The following is a 10,287-nucleotide window of genomic DNA, read 5'->3' as shown; positions in this document are numbered from 1 at the left end:
ATAGCCTTCCTGAAGAACATGTTTACTCGATCGGCACCTTTGCTCCTAATGATCAAGTCTTGTTGTTCAACTCTAGGCTGAAACTGTTTCCCGGAAAGCTAAGATCACGATGGTCCGGACCCTTCACCATCAAGGAGATTAGACCATATGGGGCTGTTGTGTTGCTGGACACAAAAGGAGGAGAATTTGTGGTGAATGGACAGAGGCTGAAACCATATCTTGCCGCCTCTGAGCACGCAAGGGGTGAAACCTTCGCCCTAGGCGACCCTCCTATCGCCTAAGGAGCTTTCGAGTCAAGCTAATGACCTAAAACAAGCGCTGGGTGGGAGGCAACCCACCAGGTATATATTGCTGAGTTTTTCTTTTTCTTTTTAGGATTTGTTTCTTCTCTTTTCGGTATCAGGAATGTTGGAAGAAGACGCGGAGCACATGCTCGCCGGACGCGAGCAACCCGATGCACATGCTCGGCGAACTGAAAAAAAAAAAGGGGAAAAAGGGGGAAGATGCGGAGCACATGCTCGCCGGACGCGAGCAACCCGATGCACATGCTCGGCAAACTGAAAACAAAAGAAGAAACAGAGAAGAGCGATTGGGCCAGGTAAGTTTAATGAATTTCAGGCCCAGGCCCACCAGGCCCACCAGGCCCAGGTAACCCACCAAATCGCAAACCCTTCTCTCTTTTCTTCTTCCTTCTTTCTTCTTTTCTCCTCGTCGCAGCCGAAGAACAACAGCTTGATGCGGAGGATCCTGACGACACTATCTCGCGGTTGCTGCCACCACACCACCACCGCCGCCGACCCTAGCCCACCGGTGAGACCACAACGTCGAAGGCGCCACCTTGCCCGTTCGGAGAGCGAGAGCCCAGATGATTCCGACGTCTGATCACGGTTACACACACCATCATTGTTCTATCCGCCTTATTTTCTTTTCATTTTTGTTGCTATCTTTATTTTTCTTCTTGTCTAGGTCTCTCTTTGGCTTATTTTCACACCGGAGACGGTGTGAAGTGAGTCCGGGGGAGGGTCACCTATGACATTTGTTTTCTTTATTTTTCTTTTTATTGAGTCAGTTTGTCATGTGAGTCGAACCAAAACTTGTGGGAATTAGGACCGAAATCTGTGATGTTTTTAACCATTTGTGAGTTTGACCGTTTTTTCTAGTGACCATTGTTGCAGAACTAAGAATACAGAGACGAGCTAATACCTCTTCACATTCGGACCCTTCTCCTGGCCAGAAAAGCTTCATCCCATTAAGGTTTCACCGGAAAGACTTAGACTCTACTTTATTGGAACCTAACCGGATTTAAATTCTTCTCATTTTGGGCATTAGGATAGGGAACGTGTCACATATTCAGGACTTCTTATTCATTTTGCCAATCTTGCTGATCCTGAATAGTTAGCTCATTTTAAGTTAGTACCCACCCCGAGCCTAACCTCTTTTCAAACCACTTGCACTTGTATTTTTGTTTTCTCATTCTGTGCAGCTATGTGCAAAACGGTCAGGGAGAGCAAGACTGACACAATCTCTAACTCGCTCTTGCTGGAGAACCAAAGAGGAAAGAGCCGGACGGACAGAGCACGTGCTCCAACCCAGCGAGCACCTGCTCCGAAATTATATACATCCGAGTCCGCGAGTTGTTTTGAGCAGAGAGAGAGCCTAGGATATGGTCCGCATGCTCCAGGGGGCAATATCAGAAGAAGATCCCCCATCATCCTTCATTGCTGGAGAAGTTTTTGGTATAGCTTGTTCTAACACATGTGGTCTGCAGGTCATGATCTACTCACGGTTTCTGAGATTTTTGCGAGTTCCCACCTTGGCTCTCTTGGCGCTTGGTTTGAGTTTGTTTGAGGACAAACAAAGATCTAAGTCCGGGGGAGTTGATATGTTACGGTTTTGACTCACTTTGACCCCGTTTATTTGATAGTTTTGTAGTTGTTTGAGTCATTTTCAGGTTATAATACGAGGCTAGGAAGCTAAAAGCAAGGATTGGAACAGCAGGAGCAATCAGAGCAGAAAGGAGTTGAATCGGAGCAGAAAAGCTGATTTTAGACCCAGGAGCACATGCTCCCGAATTCCGAGCACATGCTCCCAACTCTATGGTTTCATGACGACACGTGGCAAGCATCTAGGCGCCGATTCCCTACCTAATTCCCCTTATTTTAGGCGATCCTTTGTGAGAGAAAGAGGGAGGAGATCGATTTTTAATAGGAAGATTTGAATTTGAATTATTTCCTTATTTTTCTCTACTTGTATGCTATTTAACCTAGGGTTTTTAGGGGAGAGAATATACCTTTTCTTTTGTTTTTTGAGCGACGTTTTTGTGAGAGGGAGAAGAACGGCTACCTTGTGAAGCATTCTCTGAACCCTTTTTATTTTTATGTCATTGAATTTCTCATCTTTTGCTATGATTCATTTCTCTATGTCTGAGTAGTTTTCTTTGCTAGATTAGGGGTTTCAAAAGGGGTTTCATGGGTTAGCAACAGAACACAAATAGGGCTTCATATAATCGATTGTCTTCACTATTGTTAGACTTAATGCTTAGGTTGATTTGATCACCCAATCTATGATTCTAGGTTTATCTATTCATCAAAAGTGTAATAGGTTGCTAGAAAAGACATTAGTGGGAAAATTATCCTAGACCTGCGAAAGTTGATGTGTAGGTGATTTGTGAACCTATCATTCCTGTTCTTTAATGCTTGTCTGCGATTCTGGGCTCAAACGACAGTTTAGGCTTTATGGACCGCCGAGCATGTGCTCCGGATGTCTGAGCACGTGCTCCGCGTTTCCGCACAGAATCGATCAGATAGAGTTATTGATACCACGACAGTGGATCAATTTACATTTATGTTTGAGTTCTAGACTGGTACTTAATCTATGCCCTGAATAGTTGTTTGGTTGCTATCTCTGAAATTCCCGAGGATTACCCCCTGATCTAGTGTTTTGCTTACTGCCTTTTTATATCGTTTTAATCACGTTACTGTTACCAAACAAACCCAACTTTGAATTGTCTTAGCTTGAAATTGAACCAATAGAACCATAGAGTAAAACTTGGTCTTCGTGGGATTCGACCCCTAAGTACTACTTCTTTGCTGTCCACTTGCAGTAGGAAAATAGGGTTTAAAACTCTGTGTATCACTCACAAGCAGGGGGAGAAGAAGATGATTTTAGATCTTCAGTTCTTTGCTGGAATTATATTGTGCTTGAGAGACACACAAAGTTAAAAAGGGAGAGATGACATAATACAACAAAGTGATGCGGATGTAAAACAAAGAATGACATTCTCATCTAAGCATTAAGTATGTGTTTTGGTTCTAAAACTCAATCATCAAGGGGGAGATTGTTGGTGTTAGGAAGAACGAGTTTTAGATGCTGCAGAGATATTTACTTGGAGATTAAGGGAGAGTTTGGAGATCATCAAAGTAGTAGTTGAAGCTTATGTTGTGTGAAGCTTGGATTGTAAAACTCAATAAGAAAGGGAGAGATTGTTGATGTATTCTTAACTGAGTTTTACAACAAGATGAAAAGAAAAAGAAAAAGACATTTATGAAAGGCAAAGATGAAGATGAAGATGTTGATGCAGTCGCTGCATTAGTTCAGAGTACTACAAGAAGTATTTCAACGAAGCAGATAAGATGGAGCTGAAATAAGGAAATCAGCTAAGGTGATTAATATTCAAACCATGAAAGTTATGAAGACTAGAAGCTTGAAGAAGAGTCTAGAAGCATGAAGAGTTTCCTTTTTAGTAGAAAAGGAAACATGAAAAAGACTTTCCTATTCTATAAAAGAAAAGAAAATTTGCAAAGAGATTTGGCAATTTCTATTAGGATTAGAATTGGAATTTAAGCCTTGTATGACCACGACCTATTGCATATAAATAGGGAGTCAAAGCCTTTGTAGAGGTTAGCACAAAAGAGCAAGATAATTCTTAGACATTAAGGTTATGTGGATTCTTGTAGGAAATCATAACGCTTAAGGGGACTAAGAGGTTTGTCTTGAGAGGTTCTTGGATTGTGTATAGATCCATGAACATGAGAGATTAGATAATTGATTGAGTAAAATTTTTTCCATACATATCAATAGCTTTTCCGTTTTCAAGAAACACTTTGCCTTGGACTCTAAATAATTTCTCTAATTAATTACGAAAACAAGACCGTGGCTTATGTAGCCTTACAATAGCAGTTCCTAAAAAGACTCAATAAAAACAGAACAACTGCACACTACTACATGACTCAATCAAACCACTAAGCACTACCATAAGACTCGGACTTACATTGACTCAACACCAACACCAACACCAACTAAGACACACGACTGCTTCAATACTCATCTCCTTTGTTTTTGGTCTGATTTGCTCCAACAAGATGATGATGAGAAAGCCATATGTCCATGTATTTGATTATTGGATGTGTTGGTTAACGCATCGTAAGCAGACCGAAAGTACCATCTATCTATTAGAGATTATCATCACTTTAGAATAGATTCATAAAATTCAGGTAAGTGTCGTCTTATTATTCTACGAGGAACTCATTTTTTTATTATTACAAGGTATTTCATCTTTAAACAATGGTAAGGGCTAATTAGCATACAATCAGTGGCTGAGCAGGTATGAAGCTCCTTTTCACTTGGATTTGGAGAATTATAATTAGCATACAGAGACATCTTCAGTGATCCTATGGTGCAGAATTATCTTGGTAAGTATGTGTTCGGGAAGGTGATGTGTGGATTGGTTGAAAAAACACAATTTCTAATTCTAAGAACTTTACGCAACAAATCTGCAGTTTTTTTTTTTTTTTGGGTTTTTTGATATCCAAAGAAACAGAGTTTGCAAAATCAAAAGTACCTAAAACGATTTGATGCTTTGCTCAAGAATCAAGAAACAAGACAGTTTACCTTGTCTATGATGAATTTGGAGAATGCTTACTACCCATTTCAACAACAACGACAAGACTCACCTTAGCGCATCATCATGGATAATCCAAGAAAAATTTGTCTTCTCTAGCGATCAGCAACTAATAATGGGATATATTACACATCAACAAATGTTTTTAGGATTTTTCCAGAGTAAAGAGAGAAAAAGAGAACGAGAGAAAGAGAGAAAGAGAGAGAGATAGTTCGCAAAAAAAATTGTTACTAGTGTCGAAAAAGTTTTTTTAAACAGATTTTTTAAAGTTTCACATTTAAAGGTGTGATTTTGTAAGACATTATTTTTAACTAAAAATGTTGGAAAAGTCTTCTAGAATCACATTCTGGAGATTTTTAAAAAAAAATTGTGATTTTTTGAATAACAATAGATTTGGGTGAGATTTATAAATTATTGATTGAATAACAAGAGATTGTAAATGATTTTTACAAATTTCACATTCAATAACATATGATTTCAGATGATTTTTAAAAATCACTAATTGAATAACATGAGATTTAAAAATACCCCAAAATCTCTTAAAATCCTCAGTTCAATACACCCCCTTAATGATTTTTAGGATTCTGGAGGATTTGAGAGGATTTGTTTAGTTAAAAATACCGAAATCTAAATTTCATGATTTTATGTGGGATTTGAAAGAATTTTACAGAACCATTAATGAGAGTAAAAAGAATGATGTGGAGTTTGACTGAAATTTATTACTCCTCACTGATTAATTTTCTTCTTTTACAAAACAAACGAGGCTTTGACAAAAATCTTGTAAGGGATGAGAACCAAAACAAAACCCTTGAATGACTCATTCGCTACACTGCACACTCGCCCCTTTCTCTCTTGCTGGTTAGACCGATCAAATTGTTTCTGGTTTTTTTAAATTACTAGATATTCACCAACAGTATACCGCGAGCTATTTTTTAATAAAAATTATAATTTGTTTTATAGATTAACTATATATATATATATATAGATATAACTAATGTTTAATTTGTATTTTTTTAATATGTACAACCTTAAATATAGATATATTAGTTATTATAGAAATTTGAAAGTATTTTGTTTGAGGTTTATCGTTTTCTATTACAGTATAACATACAGTTAAATCAGAAGTGATTTATATACAGAAGGAATATACTGTGTTTTTTCTTGATTTACAGATAGTAGTATTTTTATTATTTAATTTTTTTTAAATATATGTACAGGATAATTTTGTATTGTAGTTTTGTATGTTTTATATATAAAGAATCAGTTAACTTTAGTATATATAGTTTTGTTGTGAAATGCAAATAAAAGTAACAGTTATTTGTTTGACATGAATTTCATATTATTTTTCTTTTAATAAACTTTTGTTATTAAAATAGACCCAAGATGTGTGTATATAATTTGTTAGAAATGGGAAAATAACTATTTGAACAAAAAAAAATTAGTATACTAATTACTTACAGATAAATATTACGTAATTGACTTTTGTATTAAAGTAAACTAATATTGGTCTTTTTTTGTTTTGTCTAGACCGACACAATTGTTTTTATCTGACAAAACAAATCTATCATCTTTTGTCTTTGTTTCATCCCGTCCATTGCGACATCTCCGCCCATCTTGATTTTTAGTCAATCGATTTCATTATCCTTATTTGTCATGATTCGTCTACGAAAGAGTGTTTAAGTTTTCTGATGAAAAAATAAGAGACATTATTATTAAGTTTCGATTTTTGGCATATCTAGAACACGAAAGAGTGTATATATAAGTTTTCTGGTAAGCTTTGTGTAATTCAGTAATTGTGATTGCTGATGTATAATCAAGGTTTAGGTGTAGAGTATTTATACACTGATCATTTAGGTCGACTAAAAAAACCTGTGCACACAATAAATATTCGATTAAGCAACTAATTGGGGAGAAATGAGGCGTAATCTGTTTAATTTTTGGAATATGATATTGTTTGGGCAAATTTTAACCGATTCGTTCGTGAACAGTTCTACGGAATGAAGGCAAAGAGATCTTTATTGATTAACGCTCAAAATTACAATAAATCAGTATCAACACCCATTGTGGGATGACCTTATAAACCATGAATCTTCCTTCCTAAATAATATTGACTCCTCGTTAGATCTAGTCACTTGATAGGGTTATTCTTGGGTTCTTGACCTCCCCCTTCTTTTATTCTAGGGCCTTTACATTTATAGTTGTCATCAAACCCTAATTCTACTTGGATTGGGTTTAGTATAGTCGGTTTAGGCTTAACCAAAGTTAACCGAGAGTGGATTTATTTGTTCCCAACAGTTTGCCCCCTACTCTTTATTTTCTAATCTAGAATTTGGAGAGTAGCATGTCTATTAGATACGCTTGATTCAGTCGTTATTATGAACGTCTTTTGACTGAATAGTGTCATTTCTACATGAGGCAGCTTTTGATTGATTGCTCATTCTAGCCACCTTTTTGCGTTGGAGAAGAGCACTATGTGAGTTGACATACCGTTATGTCTTGTTTTGCAGCATGGCAATACGTAACATAACCACGAACCTTCTTTTGTAGTTCGCACATTATCTTGCCTTTTTGTATTTTTTTCCCCCCGACGTTGGCTTCTAGTGATAAGCAAACGCTTTTAAGCCAAATATATAGCATGGAGCGATGACATTTGGTGTCGTGTGTCCAGCTTCTGGAGCTTCGAGGAAAATTATTTTCACTCGTGTATCTTAAGTCTCTCATTGACTTTTAAGATAATGATTTTGCCCCAGCCACAAATTAAAGATATTTCTTATCTTCTTTCGTGTAACGTCTACTTTTAGGGAATCATTTTCTCAATGAACCAAACTAAATTGGCACAAGCTTTTATTAAATAATGGTACAGTCGATATCACTTGGCTTCTGTAGATGTCATTGTTTTCCATTTATTGTCTTCCTAGCCATAGTATTCCCTGCGATGTAGTTTTGAAGTTGTATACACCTTGTTGGTGATGTGTGATTCTTCGCATAAGGGGTATGTTTTTCCACAGAACAATAGTCATCTCTTTTTGTCGAGTGAGTTTTGTAGATGTTTGTGGCTTTCTATGTGTCAAGCACCTTTAGAGGCCTTGGAGACTTCAGTAGCAAGCGTTTAGATGACTTCTCTTTTCTGCACGTGAATGTCAAGCTCTTGTAGAAAAACGCTTCGATACTAAACCTTTAGGGTGCTTCTCACATGTTGTTGTGACCGATATTTTAGCTACGTCTTTGTGCGACAAACTCAATTGACTTTTGGCGTCATTGGTCATATCTTAACGTCTTGAGGCTCCTTTGATTATTATTAATAACTTGCAAAACCATGACTCTCATCAGTGCAGCCTACATGATCTTAGCAATTGAAACGATCGCTTATAAGCGATCTATATGATGTTTATTAGCGATTATTGGTGACCTTCACTATAACATATACAATTGAGATTTGACTCACGCAACCATGGTTGTCTAAACTCGTACGTGAATGATTGTTATAAGGACTTCTAAAATTTTCAGAGGCTTTGCCTTCTATTTTTCAAGCATCGCTGTTTGTTTACTTGTGTTATGAGCTTACTCATCCTCTTACCAAATCTAGGAGGTGCTACAACATCGGTGTCTAAGATCGTCAAAAAGTAACACCTGCCGTCACTTATTTGTCACAGTGACGTTGGTTGCCGCTTTTGTTTATGGAGGTCATGCCTCTGAAATTTTTGTAATGAGCATTCGATGCTTCTTGCTTCTTAGTAGGCTTCGCGTGACCACAAACCCATTATTTCTTTGGTGCGTAGCTGTCGCCAGTGATCTTTTTGGGAGGTGATTTCTCCGGAGATTTTCTAGTATCCGTTTGTTACTATTTCTTTTAAGCTATGTGACCGTAGCCATCTGATTTTACATCAGAGAGCTTTTGTCTCTTTAATAATTTTGTGTAGTTTTCTTCACTACCTTTGTCCATTCTTACCAAACAACCACAATTATTATTTATAGCGGTGATTGTACGTACTCATCGTTTTTATTGGCTAATGACCGTAGTCACTGCCCTTATAAGTGAGCTTTTTGTCTCTTTAATTTTGAAACAATAGTGGTATAGTTGCTTTTCCATAAGAGACTGTGCCCCTACTTTGCTTTGTAGTGATCCTTGTTACTTTGCTTTATGTAAACGACAAGGCTCATCATGACTCAGTTTTACTGTGATCATGCATGCCATGCGACCATTATTGGCGTTCATTTATACTAAGGTTTTGCCTCTTATTATAATAAATGGCTGGTCACTATTACATCATTTGATGAGGGTGTGCCCCTTACTTTTTTGAGCGCCCATTTTTGGTGCTTTTTATAATGAGGGTTGTCCCTTCTATTTTTTGCTGCGACCAATGTCTGGTGCTTTTTATTATGAGGCATCTCTCTTATTTGATTTGTACTGACCATGGTCATTGCACACTATGGATTTTCCAATTATGTTTTAGTATTTGGCATCGTGACCACTTCATGTAAGGAAGTTTTTCCTCACTGCAATTTGAAGTCTGCTTCCTCCATGGGTAAGCTACTTTTATTTTGTTAGAGTGTACTTCCTCAACGGGTAAGTACATTTTTATTTAATGGAGTTTGCTTCCTCAATGGGTAAGCAACTATATATTCGAATATGCTTTCTCAATGAGTAAACATCTTTGTGTCTCAGAGTCTGCTATCTCGATGGATCAGCAACTACCAAGTTTATGTATTCTTAAGTTTGCTCTCTCGATGGGTAAGCAACTTCTAGTTTATCAGCGTATGCTTCCTCGTCACTTATCGTTGTTGGGAGACATGGCCTCTGATTTCTTATACCTTACGAGGCTTTTCCTGAGCTTTTGTTTTAAGTGATCATCATCACTTTTTCTTTGTTTGGAGGCATTGCACCCTAGTTTATTTATTTGTGATGAGCATTATATGCTCTGAAGAGACTTTCTCTTCTGTTTTATTTTAGTGACTATTGTCACTTTCTATAATGGGAGACATTGCCTCCAAACTTTAAGAGTGAGCATTCTATGCTTCTTATATTTTAGGAGGCTTTGCGCCTTTGTGTAATTTTTAGCAACCGTAGTTACTTTATTTCCACTAAGTTTGTGATTTTTGTCTGGCAATGACATCCATCGCAGTCATCTAGAAACATATTGCTTCAAGTTACTAGAGCTGCTTAGACCTCTGATACAAGGCACTTAGCCTTTACCGTAGATGAACGTAGTCTTCTAGACTATTTTAGATGAGCACGTAGCTTCTGTTACCTTTAGAGACACATCTATATTTATTTATTGTAGATGCTTATTGCTAAACCTTGTGTGATCTTACGGATCCCTTGTGCTCAAGAACTTATTTCTTTTATCAAATTCTTCCACAATACACGTACACCAATATATTTCCAA

General features: G+C 37.2%; 1 long non-coding RNA gene across 1 annotated transcript; it reads left to right on the top strand.

Annotated features, from left to right (window-relative positions):
- The first annotated feature begins 9,249 nt into the window (after positions 1-9,249).
- Positions 9,250-10,008, top strand: LOC104779711 (uncharacterized). Its single transcript, XR_015596479.1, has 2 exons — positions 9,250-9,426; positions 9,567-10,008. It is a non-coding gene; the product is annotated as an uncharacterized LOC104779711 (long non-coding RNA).
- The last annotated feature ends 279 nt before the right edge of the window (positions 10,009-10,287 follow it).

Source organism: Camelina sativa, chromosome 4 (assembly GCF_030686135.1).
Source record: "Camelina sativa cultivar CO46 ecotype springtype chromosome 4, ASM3068613v1".
Lineage (NCBI taxonomy): Eukaryota > Viridiplantae > Streptophyta > Magnoliopsida > Brassicales > Brassicaceae > Camelina > Camelina sativa.
This window is presented reverse-complemented; position numbering and strand designations above follow the sequence as displayed.